At 36.4% G+C, this 18,504-nt stretch overlaps 1 pseudogene across 1 annotated transcript in view; it reads left to right on the top strand.

Moving 5' to 3' along the window:
- The window catches only part of LOC311625839 (dnaJ homolog subfamily A member 1-like), a 46,264-nt pseudogene extending 41,675 nt beyond the window's left edge, over positions 1-4,589 (top strand). Inside the window, exon 2 of the transcript in view lies at positions 3,323-4,589. The product of the transcript in view is annotated as a dnaJ homolog subfamily A member 1-like (transcript). The remainder of the gene's footprint in view (positions 1-3,322) is intronic.
- The last annotated feature ends 13,915 nt before the right edge of the window (positions 4,590-18,504 follow it).

Raw genomic sequence — 18,504 nt, 5'->3', positions numbered from 1 at the left:
AACAAAACAAAAAAACAACAAAAAAAGTGTTTCTGAGGAAGAGATGAACTCTGTCAAATGCTGTTACTAGATTTGATAAGATGAGGACTGAGAATTAGCCATTGCATTGATAATATAAAAATATGTTTTAGCCGAAACCGGGTTGGCTCAGTGGATAGAGCATCGGCCTGTGGACTGAAAGGTCCCAGGTTTGATTCCGGTCAAGGGCATGTACCTTGGTTGTGGGCACATCCCTAGTAGGGGTTGTGCAAGAGGCAGCTGATAGATTATTCTCTCTCATTGATGTTTCTAACTTTCTATCCCTCTCTCTTCCTCTCTGTAAAAAATCAATAAAATATATTTTAAAAAAAATGTTTTGATTGAGTGATAAGGGCCAAAGGTTTGACCACAGTGGATTTAAGGGTAAATGAAAGAGAGGAATTGGATATAGCCAGTACACTGTAGGTATTCTATTGTGGGTTTTGCTGAAAGTGTGACAGAATGATGTAGTAATAGCTAGAGATGTATGAGTTCAAGCCTGTTATCTCCTCCTCCTCTTTTTCTCCCTCTTCTTCCTACTTCTTCTTATGAGAATGCCAGAGGGAATTATTGATTTAAGAGGAACAATTGATGATGCAGTATAGGGAGTGGACTATTATAACACATCTGTTTTTGGGTGAGTAGGGGTGGTGATGGAATTCAGTAAATATTGAAAGAGCTGGCCTTGGAATGAAGCTAAGATCACTCATCCATTTTTAATGGGAGTAAATGCAGAGTATAAGAGTATACAGATGCAGGTAGATTAGGAGATTTTGTGGTAATAGCAAGTAGAACCTCTTTTCTGACTATTTCTATTGGTGAAATAAAAAACAATAACATCAGCTGAGGATAGGGATGAAGATGTAGGTTTGAGGGAAAGGAGAAGGTTTGAAATATTAATTGAGAAAAATATGAATGAAACAGAAAGAAGGAAGTGTTTTGGTGCTTCAGATAAGCTTTAAAGGCCCACATGGAGTAAGTAATCACAAATTTAAAATAAGTCAAGTCAGCATGATTTCCTGTGTTGTTGTTTTTTCCAGTCATGTTCAACTGCATAGGCACATGCATGGAGTAAGCAAAACTAGGATTTGATTAAACAAGTATGTCAACACGAGAGAGCTGAGTATGTATGTAGAATAGTAATGAGGACTCCAGGCACAGGTAAATTGAGGAAAGTACCCCCTGGAAGAGGGAAGTTCAAGGAACTGAGCAGCCAGGTTATTGGATAGATCATGTATGTATTGAAACTGCCAAGTGTTGTAACTGGAATAGTCTTGAAGAAAGTTACCCATAGAGGTAGAAAATTAAGATGGTCGATAATATCTTGGCCACCATGAATAATGTTGCAACCACTATGGAAAGCAGTCTGGGGATTCCTCAAAAAATTAAAAATAGAGCTACCATTTCACCCAGCAATCCTTTTCCCTGGTATATACCCCAAAAAACTTAAAAACATGTATTCTTAGTCAGGGAACATGCTTAGGTTGCAGGCTTGATCCCCAATGGGGGTGTGCAGGATGCAGCCAGTCAATGATTCTCTCTCATCATTGATGTTTCTATCTCTCTCTCCTTCTCCCTTCCTCTCTGAAATCAACTTAAATATACTAGGGCCCGGTGCATGAATTTGTGCACCAGTGGAGTCCCTTGGCTTGGCTTGTGGGATCAGGCCAAAACTGGCTCTTCAACATTCCCCCAGGGGTCATGGATTGTGAGAGGGTTCAGGCCAGGCTGAGGGACTCCACCAGTACATGATCAGGGCCAGGGAGGGACACAGGAGATCGGCTAGCTGGGGAGGGACCATGGGAAAGCTCCAAGGTGTGTCCAGCTTGTCTCATTCAGTCCTGATTGGCTGGATCCTAGCAGCAAAGTAATCAGTCAGAGTGTGTAACCAGTCACAGTGTCTTCCCCCTGGTGGTCAGTGCATGTCACAGCGAGTGGTTGAGCGGCCTTAGCATATCATTAGCATATGGTTGAACGGATAACTGGATTACTGGACACTTAGCATATTAGGTTTTTTATTATATAGAAATTTTTTTTTTTTTTTAAGAATATACAGAACCATTGGGTTGAGCTTCTGGTGTTGTTGTTTTTCAATCACCAAGAGACATAGGTTAGGCCTTAAGCTAATAGAATTTTAGGGAGACAGTTTCTGCCATGAGCACACACAGCTCTGTGGGACCTTTCTTAAGCCTGGAGCACAAGAAGCTCTGAGAAGCTGTTTACTCAAGCCAGAGGTACTGCCTAGGCCACGGGAGAGGCAGAGACACTGGGAGAAGAGCAAGCTCATGAGACTTCTTGGCACTACCTCCTCCTTCTCTATGAGAACATCATATATAGTGTGGTTTATTGTTTTGTTTGTTTGTTTTCTGTTTTCTATACTGTCTTTTTCTCAAGGTTCCTTTTTCCTGTGTGTTTGGAACTCTTTTTTCAAGACCTCAGGGAAGGGTATAAATGGAAGCCCACATACTACGTCTCTATAAAAATTATAAATAAAGATAACAAATTATTAACGAAATGTGTCTTACTCTTCTACCTTGACATCTATATCTTTATAATAACTTGGAGAGTCAGACTCAAGTTTATTATGATAATCATGTTATAATATACAGGGTGAAGCAAAAGTAGATTTATAGTTGTTCATATGAAAAATAATATAATAATTAATAAATAATAATGTAAGAATAAACTGTTTTATATATTCACAACTGTATACCTACTTTTGCTCCACCCTGGAAAATATCAAATCAACACATTATGCACCTAAATTTACCCAGTGTTACATGTCAGCTATATCTCAGTGAAAAAAAATCAAATTTAGGATTCTTTGAGGGAAGGGGCTGAGGACTAACCTTTCAGTATAGAGCTCTACTGAAGCCCACATGATTTCAGAACTATATATCTCCACACTCATCCATGTCTGGTGTCCCCACAGTTAGAGTCTCTCCAAGGACTACACTTCCAGTCTTCTACCTGAGTGTTTTAAGGCCAGTCTCTGGGCTACTGTGGTTTGGCTGACAGGTCTGGACATCTGTCTACTTCTCTGCCTAACTTTTATCTGAATCTTATGCTTTCATCTCCACCTGAACTCTGCTCCATGCCCTTAAACTTCTCATCAATTCAGCTTTTTTACTAGTACTTGCTTCTGGGTCCCACATCCCCTTTTTACCTTTCACAAATCTTGTTCATCAGTTTTCCAGCTTTCAAAATCTTTTTTGCTGTCATCTCTTCTATAATTCTTTTTTGCACTGCCAGGTTTATGCTTATTTTAAAACAAAACAAAACTGTCATTTTGGGAACTTTCCAGAACATTCCGTGAGAGGTGTAGAAGCGAGGAGCGGCGGCTACCTGAGCTGTGCACAGCAACGTGCTCTCTCCTGCTCCTCCACACTTGCCTCAGCTTGCTCACTGGCTGTCAAACAAAAATGGTGAAAGAACCACTAACTATGATGTTTTGGAATTTAAACCCAATGCCACCCAGGAAGAATTGAAAAAGGCATATAGGAAGCTGGCCTTAAAGTACCACCCTGATAAGAATCCAAATAAAGAAAAGTTTAAACATATTTCTTAAGCTTATGAATTGCTCTTTGATGCAACGAAAAGGGAATTATATGACAAATAAGGAGAATAAGCAATTAAGGAAGGTGGAGTGTGCAGTGATTTTGGTTCCCCCATGGGCATTTTTTATATGTTTTTTGGAGGAAGAGGAAGGATGCAGAGAGAAAGGAGAGGTAAAAACATTGTACATCAGCTCTCTGTAACTTTAAAAAACTTATATAATGGTGCAAGAAGAAAACTAGCTCTGCAAAGGAATGTGATTTGTGACAAATGTGAAAGCTGAGGTGGTAAGAAAGGAGCAGTAGAGTGCTATCCCAATTGCCACGGTTCTGGAATGCAAAAAAGAATTCATTAGATAGGAGGACCTGGAATGGCTCAGCAAATTCAGTCTGTGTGCATGGAATGCCAGGGTTATGGGGAATGGATGAGTCCTAAAGATAGACGTGAAAACTACTACAGAAGAAAGACAGTTTGAGAGAAGAAGATTCTAGAAGTTCATATTGATTAAGGCATAAAAGATGGTCAAATATAATAATCCATGGAGAAGGAGACTAAGAACCAGGACTGTAGCCAGGAGATATTATCATTGTGTTAGATCAGAAGGACGATGTTGTTTTCCCTCAACAAGGGGAAGACCTTTTCATGTGTATGGACATACAGCTGGTTGAAGCATTGTTGTGGCTTCCAAAAGCCAATAGCCACTCTTGATAACTGAACCATAGTCATCATTTCTCATCCAGATCAGATTGTCAAACATGGAGATATCAAGTGTGTATTAAAAGAAGGCATGCCAATTTATCATAGACCATATGAAAAGGGTCTCCTAATCATCATATTTAAGGTAAACTTTCCTGAGAATGGCTTTCTTTCACCTGATAAACTCTTTGTTGGAAAAACTCCTACTTGAATGGAAGGAAGTAGAAGAGACTGATGAAATGGACCAGGCTGAAACAATGGAGAAGCATATGAGGGATGAACATCATCCTAGGGGTGGTGTTCAGTGTCAGACCTCTTAATGGAGCCAGTGAATAACACTACTGCTGGCATTATATACAATAGTGAATGACTGAAGGACTGTAATCATAATATGCTCACTACATACTGTAGTTTTTATATTAATATTCAAGTATAGTAGTGTTATAAAATTTAAAATGAAGAATAAACTCAAATTTAAAAAAACTGTCATTTTAGTGGACTTTTATAAGATAGACAAAATAAATATGTTTCTTTAACTTTGATTGGAATTATTAACCCTTCCTTTTCATTAGTGCCAACCTTCTGATCATTATGATGACTACAGCAAGCTTCTGCATTGGGATATATGATGACAATATACTGTTTAAAAAGAGAAATACTTGGAGTCTTTATATTTCAACACAGCACAGGTTTTTAAATGTTTTTCACTGACCTGATTCAATGACTGAAACATTTGGTTTACTTAAACACAGTAGTTAAGTAGGCTGAATCAAATGTGGTTTGATTTTCCAAACTTTCTAAGGGGTGTAGTAGATGTTTATTTTGTATCTGTCTATAATATACCATCATATTCTGGCAATCAGTTTAATTTTCCATTGGGAACTACCCCCTCCCACTCTCTGTCCAAGTATTTGAATGGGCCTAGGTCTGGAAGTTGCACATGATTCAGCTATGTTAAAATATAGGATTCACCCTCTGACTGCCATAGTTGGTTCAGGGATGAGTACCTGGCCCAAACCAATTCAGCACCTAGAACTTTCATTGGAACTCTTCAGGAAGATACAATCTTTCTTAATATGGTCATTAAGCTGGGAGGCTGTAAGGCCAAAGATGCTGGTGGCCATGCTGCCCCCCATGTAGGCAAATACTTGTGAATGAATAAAGAAAAGGACACAGAAAAATGGAGATTGAAATCTGATGATGTTGCTTGTTGCTAGAGACCCTAGGTCCAACAATGCCTGAAAAAATCTTGGACATTCTATGAATCAATGAATTTTCACTTGTTGGAAACTAGTTTATATTGTTTTTCTGCTTTGTGCAACCATAGAGGTCATAACCAAAGTAGAATATATACAAGGCTGTGTGTGTGTGTGTGTGTGTGTATGCGCACACACTCACAATAGAAAGATAATATGAATTCCAAATAAATCATTGCTCTTTAAGAATAAATATAATGCCATTGTGCTTGTAGAAATAAGTAAAGTTATGTTGTTCATGTGAATATGGACTTTTTATGTGTGAATAAAATAAGAAAGCATGATGCTAGAGGTATGACTCTTGATAGAGTTCTTTTCAAAGTCTTTGAGGATGATTTCATCTAACGCTAACAGCTCACAGGGGAATTTCAGAGGGTAAAAAAATGTTAACATTACATGATTCTACCAGATGTGGGATAAGGGAATAATTTTAGAATTTAAATAACTAAAGAGTGCCTCTGGTGTGCTTCTAATGTTTCAGTATATGCAAATTAGATTTTATATAGTGCATTGAATAATATGGCCAACAATGGAGTGAAATCTATCTTTAATTGAAAGCAGAAATAGAGGAAAGCTGGGATTGGGAAGCATAATTTCCAGTTCTAACAAAAGCTGTTTGTTTACACTGTGTATTAAAAATAGGCCATAATTTAAAAAAAAATCATAGCGAGATCAGTAGAAAGGAATTCATTTCAAGGAATGAAAGCGGATTGAGAGACATAGAATAAAATTCTACATATTTGGCAATCATTCAAATGTAAGAGAAATTATTATGCACAATTTTAAAAATTGTCCATAACAAAGCAATTAATAGGGAAAGGAATGAAATATTGCTAGATTGGAAAGTAGAATTGATAGAAATACTATCAGAACAGCATTTTGACATGAATTTGTGCTCCAAAATAATTTAAAAATACATTTTTCTGCAGTTTTGCATGAGATATCAGATTGGACTCATAATCCAAGCAAATATAACACTGAAACTTAATTCTCAGACTATGAACACTTCTGCTTCTTCCACATCTCATCATTACATTACTAAAGGCCTGTTTATAACAGTTTAATTTACCCAGTACATTGTACTAAACTATAAAGAAAGAAATTTAAGATGTAGCAAAAGAAAGAAAACACAATTTGAAGATATAGAACAAGAATTAAACTCAGATATGATAGGAGGTGCTGGGATAATCATATTGGGAATTTAAAACAATTGTGACTAATATACTAAGAGCTCTAATGGGTAAAGTAGAGAGAAAGTAAGAACAAGAAGGCAATGTAGGCTGAAAGATGGAAATTCTAAGAAAGAACCAAAAGAAATCATAGAGATTAAAATGACAATAATACTATAACAGGAATGAAGAGTGACTTCAATGGGTTTTTTAGTAGACTGGACATAGCTGAGGATAGAATCTCAGAACATGATATATCAGTAAAATGCTAAAAAACAAAAGAGCTAAGAGAACAAACACTGAAATAAAACTAGAACAGAATATCCAAGAACTGTGGGAAAACTTTCAAAGGTACAATATATGCATAATAGGAATACCAGAAGAAGAGAAAAAGGATCAAATAAGGAATGAGAAGAAGCATTTGAATCCAAAATGACTAAAAATTTCCCAAAATTAGTGTTAGGCACTAAACCACAGATCCAGAAGGTGTCAGAGCACACTACTCAGGATAAATGAAGTAAACAAACAAAGAACAAAAAACACAATTTTATTTTCAAACTGTAGAAAATCAAGGATTAAGGAAAAATCCTGATGAAAGCCAGTGGGGAAAAACACTTTACTTTACTTAAAAACACTTAAGCCGCAAATATAAGAATTGTATCTGATTTATCTTCAGAAATCATGCTTACAAGAAAAGACTGGAGTAAAATATTTAAATAATTAAAAGAAAGAAAGAAAGAAAGGGAGAAAGAAAGGGAGAAAGAAAGAAAAAAAACTCCTACCCACCTAAAATTCTGTACCCTGTAAAATTATCTTTCAAAAGTGAAGGGATAATAAAGACTTACTAAGATAAAATTAATGAGATTTATAGTCATTATATTTGCAAAAAAAGTTGAGAATTCTTTAGAAAGAGAAAAATAGATATAGATCAGAAACTTAGATCTACATAAAGTAAAGAAGAGTAGCTAAGAAGGAATAAGTGAAAGTAAAGTAAGAACTTATTTTTTTATTCTTTAAGTATATAACAGTTTTTTCCAAATAATTATAACAAGGAAACCCAAAGCTGTGTTTAAAAAAAAAAAATTAACAAATTTGATAAAACTCTTACTCAGCTAACTAAGAAAATAAAGAGAAAACACAAATTACTAATATTAGAAATGAAAGAGGAGACATCACTACAAATACTATAGACATTGAAAGGATAATAAGGAATACTATGAATAAGTTATAATCACAGTTTTGATAACCTAAATGGACCAATTTCTTGAACAACACAATCTGCCAAAACTCACAAGAACAAACAGACCACCTGAATAGGCCTATATCTATTAAAGAAATTGAATCAATAATTAATAATCTTCCAAAACAGAAAGTATCAGTCTCAGATGGATTAATGATGAATTTTACCAAACATTTAAGCAATAAATTATAATAATTCTCTACAGTTCTTTTAAAAGATAGAAGCAGAAGGCACACTTATTAATTAAAGTCTATGAGACTGGAGTAAAATATTTAAATAATAGAAAGAAAGAAAGAAAGAAAGAAAGAAAGAAAGAAAGAAAGAAAGAAAGAAAAAGAAAGAACTCCTACCCACCTAAAATTCTGTACCCTGTAAAATTATCTTTCAAAAGTGAAGGAATAATAAGACATTTTCCTAATATCAAAATCAGACCAAGGCATTATAATAAAAATATAGACCAAAATCTCTCATGAACATAGATGTAAACTTCCTCAATAAAATACTAGTATTATCAAATCAAATCCAGTAATGTATATAAAAAATTATATACAAAAACCAATGGGATTTATCCCATTTATGCAAGACTGGTTCAGCATTCAAAAATCAATTAACGTAATCAATCACATCAACAGGCTAAAGAAGAAAAATCCCATGTTGGTATCAATAGATTTAGAAAAATCTTTTAACAAAATCAAGTACCTATTCATGATCAAAACTCTCAGTAAACTAGGAATAAAGGAAACATCCTTAACTTAATGAAGAACAGCTACAAAAAATCTATAGCTAATGCCATACTTAAACGTAAAATAATATTTCTCACTCAAATTAGAAATAAGGCAATGTGACATTCCCTCCTCGTACTTCATTTATTTATATTTTATATTTTTATTGACTTTTGAGAGGAAAAGAGAGAGGGAAGGAGGAAGGGAGGAAGAGAGAGAGAGAGAGAGAGAGAGAGAGAGAGAGAGAGAGAGAGAGAGAGAGAGAGAGAGAGATCAATGATGAGAGAGAATCATTGATCAGCTGACACCTGCACTTCACACACTGGGGATGGAACCCGCAACCCATACATGTGCCCTGTCTGGGAATTGAACCATGACCTCCTGGTTCATAGGTTGGCGCTCAACCACTGAGCCATACTGGCCAGCCCTAGAAGTACTTTATAATCATTACACTGGACATGCTAGCTAATGCAATAAGACCAGACAAGGAAATAAAAGGTATGTAGATTAGGAAAAATGAAATGAAACTCTTGTTTGTAGGTGACATGATTACTCTTTCAGAGAAAATCTGAAACAATGACTCAACAAAAATTCCTAGTACTAATAAGTGATTATGGCAAGTTTATAGGATAAAAAGTTAATAAACAAAAGTCAATTGATTTCCTATATATCTGCAATGAACAAGTGGAATTTGAAATTAAAAACACAGTACAATTTACATTAGCATCCCCAAATCTTAAATACTTAGATATAAGAAAAATATATGTATAAGATTTATATGCAAAAACTATAAAACTCTGATGAAAATAATCAGAACTAAATAAATGGAGATATATTTCCTGTTTATAGATAGGAAAATTCAATAATGTCAAGGTGTCAGTTTTTTCCAACTTCACCTATAGATTTAATGCAATTCCAATCAAAATCCTATGAAGTTATGTAGACATTGATAAACTGATTCTAAAGCTTATACCAATAAGCAAAAGACTTAAGAATAGCCAATATCATATGGAGAGACAAAAACAAGCTGAAGGACTGACGCTATCTGACTTCAAAATAATATAAAGCTACAATAATCAAGGTCGTATAGTATTGTTGTAATACTAGAAAGATAGATGAATGAAACAGAATAGAAAGCCCAGAAATAGACCCACATGATTTTAGGCAAAGGAGCAGGGGTAATATGATGGAGGAAAAAAATATCTTTTTCAGCAAACGGAACATAACAACTGGACATCACATGAATCTAGTAAAAGATTACATACCTTCCTAACAAAGCTAACTCAAAATGGGTTGCAGATCTAAATGTAAAATGCAAAACTATAAAACTTTTAGAACATAGAAAATCTGAATGACTTGGCATTTGGTGAAGACTTAAAATACAATACAAAAGGTACAATCCATGAAAAAAAGTAATCAGTAACTGAATTTCATTAAGAATAAAATCCTTGGTCAAGAGAATGAAAAGACAAACCACAGACTAGGAGAAAATGTTTGTAATAGACACATCAGATAAAAGGCTATTACTTCAAATACACCAAGAACTCTTAAAACCGAACAATAAAAACAAACAACCTGATTTAAAAATGAGCCAAAAACCTCACTAAAGTAGATATAGAGATGACAAATTAGGATATGACAAGATGCTCCACACCATATATCATCAGGGAACTGCAAGTTAAACCAAGGAGATACCACAGGCATCCATTAAAATGGCCAAAATCCAGAACACGGACAGCACCAAATGCTGGTGAGGATGTGGAACTCTTATTCATTGCTGGTGGAAATTCTAAATGACACAGCCCCTTTGGAAGACAATTTGGTGGTTTCTTATAAAACTAAACATAGGCTTAACTTATGATTCAGCAGTCATGTTCCTTGGTGTCTAGCCAAAGGAGTTGAGAATTTATGTTCACACAAAAAAATAGAGATGTTTATTGAAGCTTTATTCATAATTGCCAAAACTTGGAATCAACTAAGATTTCCTTAAGTAAGTGAATAGATAAATAAACTGTGGTACATTCAGATAAAGGAATATTATTCAGTGCTAAAGAGAAATGAGCTATCAGGACATGAAAAATATGGAGGAAACTTTAGTACATATTACCAAACGAGAGAAGACCATCTAAAAAAGTTACATACTGTTTGATTCCAACTTTATGACATTTTGGAAAAGGCAAACCTATGGAGACAGTAAAAACATCAGTGGTTGACTTAGGGGGAAGGGAAGGAGAATAGGTAGAATATAGGATTTTTAGGGCAGTGAAAATATTATTTATGATACTATAAATGTGGATACATGTCATACTTTGAAAATACTCTGTAGGATATTATAATGATGGATTTATATCATTATATATTTGTCCAAATTCATAGAATGTACACCAAGAGTGAAATCGAATGAAATGGAGTCTGAGTGATAATGATATATCAATGTAGGAACATAATTGTAACAAATGTATCACTCTTGTGGGGAATGTTGATAATGGGGAGACTATGGGGGAGGGTAGGCATGTGTGAAGATGGCAGTATATGGAAAATCTCTGTATTTTTTTGTGAACCTAAAATTCCTCTAAAAAGTGAAATCTATTAAAATATATTTAAAACCTTAAAAAATATATCCCATTACCCTGAAAAACTATGTTCATGAATTTATCGAAAGAAAATGGAGACTTCTATTCTGGAATGTTAAGCATAGAATTATCTTATGTGATAAAGTAAGTAGTCTAAATATCTAGCATTTAGTAACTGGAAACTGGTTAAATAAATTATGACATATCCACAATCTTTTTCTTAAAATTATGGTGTAAAAATATTGATAGACTTGGCTGGGTGGCTCAGTTGGTTGGAGCATTGTACACCATATGGTCACAGGTTTGATTCCTGGACAGGACACATACCTAGGTTTCAGATTGATCCCCGGTTGGGGTGCATATGGGAGGGAACCTATCAATGATTCTCTCTCTCTCTCTCTCTCTCTCTCTCTCTCTCTCTCTCTCTCTCTCTCTCTTTCTCTCTCTCTCTCTTTCTATTCTCTCTCTCTCTTTCTAAATATCAATAAAATGTAAAACCTCAGAGGAGGTTTAAAAAAATTCATTGATATAGGAAAATATCTGTGACTTACTAAATTCATTCAGTCAGCCAGGCTGGTGTGGCTCAGTGACTGAGTATCGATCCAAGAACCAAGAGGTTGCCAGTTCCAATTCTGGGTCAGGGCACATGCTGGGTTTGTGGACTCAATACACTGTGGGCATGTGCAGGAAGCAGCCACTAGAGATGTTTTTCTCTCATGGATATATCTCTCTCTCTATTCTTCTCCCTTCTTCTCTCTCTAAAAATTAATAAAAACATATTTAAAAAAAATAAATAAGTTCATTCAGTCAACAAATGTTTATCGACACAGAACATATGTGTTTATTTAATAGGTATATTTCAAGAATGAGATTGACTATAATGTCACATGGTAGAGACAGATGACTAGTGTTAAAAAATTTTCACAATCTTTCTTAAAAATGATTCATCTTTCCTTATTTATTTACTGAACTATTCATTTAGTCCTTAAGTCCCTGGGGTTTTAAAACATATTAAGAAACAATTTCAAAAATTGATTTCAATTGCAGTTTACATTTAATATTATTTTGTATTATTTTCATATGTACAGCATATGAATATTATTTTGTATTAATTTCATGTGTACAGCATAGTGGTTAGACAATCATATACTTTACAAGTTGTTACCCTGATATTTCCAGTACCCACCTGGAATACATAGTAATTACAATACTAGAGGCCTGGTGCACAAATGCATTGGTGGGGTCCCTCTGCCTGACCTGCAGGGATCGGGCCAAATCCAGCTCTCCGACATCTCCCAAGGAGTCCTGGTTCTTGGATGACACACCCCAGAACTGGGCTCCGTCCTCTCTGGTTCCAGGTGCCTCACCTGAGAACCACAGCTGCCAATTCACCACAGCTTGGCAACTCCTGCGTTAAGCATCTGCCCCCTGGTGATCAGTACATTTCAAAGCTACTGGTGGGAGCATCTGCCTCCTGGTGGCATTGTGCATCATAATTACCATCGGACTGTCAAACGGTTGGACAGTCAGTTAGGCTTTTACATATATAGATTATTGACCTATATTTCTTTTGCTGTACTTTACATCCCTGTAACTATTTTGTAACTACCAATCTGTACTTCTCAACACCTTCACCCTTTTCATCTCATTCCTCAACCTCCTGCCCTCTGGCAACCATCAGTCTGTTCTGTGTATCTATGAGTCTGTTTCTGTTTTGTTCGTTTGTTTATATTGTGAGAAACTCTTTGAAACTCCCTCCAAGAAGGTGAATTCCTGTTTACCTTTCCCATGAACATGAGCTGGTTCTAATGATTCATTTATAATAAATAAAATATGGTAGAAGTGATGATATGTACTTCCAAGGCTAAGTCATAGAAGGTGGTACAGTGCAAAAGCCTTAAGAAACCGAAGTCGATATAAGAAATTCACCTCACCTGAAACTACCCCGCTGGAGACACTATGAGGACAGAGCACATAGAGAACAAGAGATGCCAAGGGCACCCCGTTGTCCAGGCCCAGCTCTTTGTCTTCCAGCCTCGGCACCAGGCCGGTGAGCGAGGGACTCTTAGACAATGCCTGACCCAGCCTTTGAGCCACCGGCCCTGGCTGACACTGAATGGAGCAAAGACAAACTGTTCCATCAAACCCTGATCACATTGCAGATTTGTGAGCAAAATACATGTTGTTGTTTTAAAAGCCCCTAAGTTTGGAGGTGATTTGTTATTCAGACTTGGATAACTGGAACAATGGTTTACCTGTCAGGCACGTTACAATCTTATGTACAAATCTACAAAGGTATGATCTCTCTCTCCCTCTCTCTATTTCTCTCTCTCTCTCTCTCTCTCTCTCTCTCTCTCTCTCTCTCTCTCCCTCCCTCCCTCCCTCCCTCCCTCCCTCTCTCCCTCCCTCCCTCACCCAAAAAGCTAAAACATGTTGGTAACATTATTTTTTTGGGTGGTGGAATCTTTGGCAATTCCTTTGTGCTTTTCTGTGATATGCAGATTATCTGATATTGGTAACACATTTATTACCTCTATCATTAGAGACTAACTCAACAAATGAGTTAGCTGAATAAACAAGTAGAGAAAGATGAATCACTTCTGTAAAGGCCATGATGATCTTCTAACCCTAATCACCTGTTTACAGGTTGACACATTATAAACCACTTTATTCTTGAAACATGCTCATTAAAGTGCACTTCTGTGACAGTCGCAGTATATTGAGCTCCCTGGCTTCCCAGACCCTGCATTCTCAACACAGGAAACACAACCTTGGAGGAGAGAGAAGCAACTCTGGGTGGCTGTTTAGTAACTTGTACCCAGTGTAACTGCCATCAAATCTATTTTCATCAATATTCGGGTATTTAAAAAAAAAAAAAAACCTAAATGGGCTGCCTCTGGGTTCTGGGTATTTATAATCATGTTCTTCATTTTTCATGTCATGACTCATGGAAAAGAGAAGTCCACAAAGCTCAGATGGATGCCTACAGTGCTTTCCCCAATGACCCATGCCAGGAGAAGATTTCTGGGAAGATAATCATCTGTCTGCTTTATATGCATTTCAGATGCTCCTTGCATAGAGGGGAAAATATGAAAATAGCTGTAGCTTCTTGACTGTTTGGACAGTGATTGTGGGGAGTGTTTGGTTGGTGATGACATTTGCTTTCTATTTCCACATCAAATAAGGCAGTCAAACATGTTGAGGAAGCTGCTCTTAGTAAAGAATAATTAACATTTTTGTCCCCGGGGAAAGATGTCATGGATTTGGTCTAGAAACATCAGGCTATTCTTGTAGTAACCTGTGAAAGTCTGTTGCATCTTATTACTGTGTCAGGATGAGGGCCAAAAGTAGACAAACAAGAGTATAAAATTTATCTTTGCTTTCAGAACTCTGGAATATGTCCATTTTAATAATGTTTGAGGCAAGGGAGAGCTGGTTTCCCAGCCCAGTTATAAATAGCTTGATCTTTAGTCCAAGTTCAAGCTGCAGAAGGTCTTTGGGCATCCACTGACCAGCTGTGCCCAGCCTCTGCACCAAAGCAGTGTCCCCCACCCCCACCCCAACCCCCGGACTTTAGTTACCTAATATTGTGAAAAAGTTGGCTGTAGTGTTACATCAAATGCTCTGGAGGATGACAACATTTGCTTTCACACATTTAGTGATTACTACATGCCAGATACTGCTTTGCACAGATTAAATCCTTACTTTACTTTCCCAATAGCCTTGAGAGGTAGAAAACACCTTTATCCCCATTTTATGGAAGAGAAAGCTAGAGCAACGAGAGAATATTGCCCAAGATCACCCAGCCAGTATGTGGCAGAGATAGAATTATAAAGATAGAAATAATAAATATGCTATCGTATTATCAGTACTTACTTTGTAGCAGGCTCTTTGCTAGACACTTTATGTATATTAATGAAAAATATCCAAACCTTGGAAAAAAGGCAAAATGATGACTGCATGTCTTTTCATGCTAGGACATTGTATAACAGGACATCCCCTGCCCCCATCACCCCAAGGATTATCTAATTCTCTAGCAATGCATCTTTGTTTGACCTTCTGTTTACTATTAATTTCAGGCGCAGATGGAATTAGATGCCAATTTGTAGCACATTGATGCATTACAAAAAATGTTTGAATGGTAGAGATGCAAATCATTTTTATAGAAAAGGTATCCCAAGTATTAAGTTTTATTACCTGGTAGAATAGTAACTAGTTTTACAAATATTTTGGCAATCTTATTCCAGCACTTTTCATTTATAATGTAAATTAGGCTTCCATATTCCTTTATATTAGCTCTGTCAATATAACCTGCTGGTTTCCTCATTAGTAAGCTAAATATTGTAACTTTTTGTCTTATGTTTACTATAAGTTTTGAAGATATGAGAATAAACAAGTCATCTTTTCTGTCAAAGAAGGCAGTTTAGGCAGCTGCTGTTTTTGCCCAATTGACTTGCAGCTCCCCTGAGGGCTGCCATTTTGAAATGGCAAAGGTCAACTCCTCCCTTTTTCCTTTGAATTAGCTAATTGCTGTGAGCCTAAGCTCTTCCAATCAAGAATGAGGAACATTTGAAACCGGTTTGGCTCAGTGGATAGAGCGTTGGCCTGAAAGGTCCCGGGTTTGATTCCAATCAAGGGCATGTATCTTGGTTGCGGGCACATCCCCAGTAAGGAGTGTGCAAGAGGCAGCTGATTGATGTTTCTCTCTCATCGATGTTTCTAGCTTTCTATCCCTCTCTCTTCCTCTCTGTAAAAACTCAATAAAGTATATTTTAAAAAAAGAAAAAAAAAGAAAAAAAGAATGAGGGACAGAGGTCCTGCATCAGACATAAAACCCCAAGCAGACCGTCCTCTCAGTGTGTGAGCTGCTAGACCCTGAGTGTGCACACCCTCCTGCAGGAAAAGCAAAGACATTTGTCTTGCTCTCTGGCTCCCAAGTATCCTTTGTGTTCCGCCAGGACCCCTTATGTCTAACCAAGGATAGTCATGTCTTTAACATTTTCCAAATTAAACTATTTAACTCCCACAAAATCCAGTGAAGTAGACAATGTTGTTTTCTCTGTTTTACAAAGAACCCGAGGATTGAAGATGTCAAATAACTAGCCCAAGGTTTCACATCAATAAAGAAAGGAGCTAGACAGAGACTCAGGGCTGCCTTCCTCCACAGGCTGTGTTTCACTCAATGTGCTCAACTCCCTGTGTGCTGAGTCACTGAGGCCTGGGCCTTATTCTATCCATTTATATAAAAAGCCAGAATAAGTTTTCATACCAAAATAAATTTCACAAATAATCTTAAACCTTATTGGAATAAGATGGTATATAAAATTTTAAAAAATAATAAGGGAATGGTCCACCTCCAGATGTAATCTATAGATCTGGCTTTGAAGCTCTCATTTCTGCTAAAGGCTTGACTATCAAATGTTCTAAAGGGCAGACTTTTCTTTAAAATTAATTGGAGTTGAGAAAAGTAGTCATGTTCAGGATAATGATCTAACTAAAATAATGTTCTTACTTGGTTCTTATTAAAGATAAGAACTCTGTGGTCACTAGGCCCTACTTTGGAGTCCTTACTCTTGATTCCAGATTAGTAACAATCTTTCTATTAGAAAATGAAAATGTTTCTATGTTTATTTTTCATGTTTGGTTTTGCTTGGCCTGGCTGTTGTACTCTCCCAAGTACTTTGGAACCAAAACTAGTTGACTATTATATTAATGTTCTCAGATTCCATATACTACAATAGAATAATCTGAAGTGCTGTTAAAAATTCAAATTCTTGGGTTTTGCCTCATATTATACCACTTAGACTTATTTTATGAATTAGTCTCATTTCTAAAATTTTAAAAAATTGTATAATGAACAACCTTTTGTTGATTCAGTTTTAAATTTGAAGACACATTCTTATTGAAACAGTTTTGACACTAAGTCATGAGTAAGGTGAATCAGAATGACTGAAGCCAAGTATATGAACTTTAAAAAAAAAACAACCTAGGTGATTCTTATACACACTCATTAAGTGGTTTCGTTAACATTCTAGTCCTTTATTTATTGGAAAATTATTTCTCAATTCTGGGTCCTAAATTTGTCATTTATTTAAACAGCAGTGATAGCTTTTGCCCTATAGTCAGTAAATGATTTTTTGCTAGAGTTGGAAGATGCTGGCCAAACTTCTATGAAAGTTGGTAGGGACAAGGTCCTGAAATCTCTCAGGAGGGAATAATTAGGCTTTGGGCTTTGGCCTTTGGGCACTCTGCAAGGCAGAATTGAATTGCTGGGTTTAGAAAAAAAAATGAGCATGAAGTGATGTCAAGAACTATTCTTATAATAATCCACTAGAGGAATTCAAAGAGTATTTTTGCTAGTCGGAGGAAAAATTAGCAAACTTGAATATAGATCAGTAGAGATTATGCAATCTAAAAATACAATTAGGTTAAAGAACGGTGTGCATTTTTTACATCAAATATGCATAATTTTTCCACACCTGTTCTCTAATTCTCTTAAACCAACTAGATGGCCAACAATTCAATTCTATTCTGACACCACGTAACTGGAGTTAACATCAGATCCCACAAGTTAAAGGACTCAGTCCCACAAGATTGCTTCTACTTCAAACACCAGCTGCAAGCATGGTTCCCAGGAAACCCACGCTTAGGTCCAGCTAACAACAAATGCAGGGTTCTAAGGAACACTTCACCATCACCTCAAGTTTGATACTTCTGGAGAACAACTTACAGAACTCAAGAACGTGCTCCGCTTACCATCACAGTTTATTACATAGGATACAAACAAACTCTCAGATGAAGAAATACAGAGTTGGGCTGGAAGGATCCCATGCACAGGGGTCTCTGTCCCCATCCAGTCTGTGTGTACCACTCTTCTGACACATGGGTATACTATTTGCCAACTCAAAAGCTCTAAAAACACCATAATTTGGGGATTTTTATGGAGATTTCATTATGTAGGCACGATTGGTTAAATCATTGGCCATATGTGATTAAACTCAACCTCCATCTCTTCTCCCCTCCCTAAAGATTGGGGATCACCTTCCAATCATGTGGGTGATTTTTCTGACAGTCAGCCTCCCTCTTGAAGCTATGCTCACCCTCCAGCAGAATCATCTCATTAGCATATGAAAGACATAATTTACAGAGGTTTTAGGAGCTCAGTGTCAGAGACCAGACACAAAGACCAAATATTTATTTTTTTTATTACATCATAGGTAGAAAAAGATATTCCATGCAAACAGCATCCATAGAGTGCTAAAGTATCCATACTAA

Source organism: Pipistrellus hanaki (genome assembly GCF_964339955.1).
Source record: "Pipistrellus hanaki genome assembly, chromosome: 7".
In the NCBI taxonomy this organism is placed as follows: Eukaryota; Metazoa; Chordata; class Mammalia; order Chiroptera; family Vespertilionidae; genus Pipistrellus; species Pipistrellus hanaki.
This window is presented reverse-complemented; position numbering and strand designations above follow the sequence as displayed.